A 237-nucleotide genomic window follows, 5' to 3' on the forward strand; every position below is an offset into this window, starting at 1 on the left:
TGCCAGTACCATCTATGGGTCCGCGCACAAAGATGGTCGCAACTGAGTCGTAGTCGTAAATCGTTGTCGTAGGTCAACGCAATATTAGTTTAACGGCCTTATGTTATGCTTATGCTCTGTTATGCATTTCATGTGTGAAAGCCTTTAAGCGGGGAGCACAGACTCTTGCATAACGCATAACACGTAATGCATAAGAATATGTACCAATCGAAATTCTCCGTTTCTTTCCCTTCCATG

Source organism: Trachymyrmex cornetzi, unplaced genomic scaffold (assembly GCF_001594075.2).
Source record: "Trachymyrmex cornetzi isolate Tcor2-1 unplaced genomic scaffold, Tcor1.1 scaffold35, whole genome shotgun sequence".
In the NCBI taxonomy this organism is placed as follows: Eukaryota; Metazoa; Arthropoda; class Insecta; order Hymenoptera; family Formicidae; genus Trachymyrmex; species Trachymyrmex cornetzi.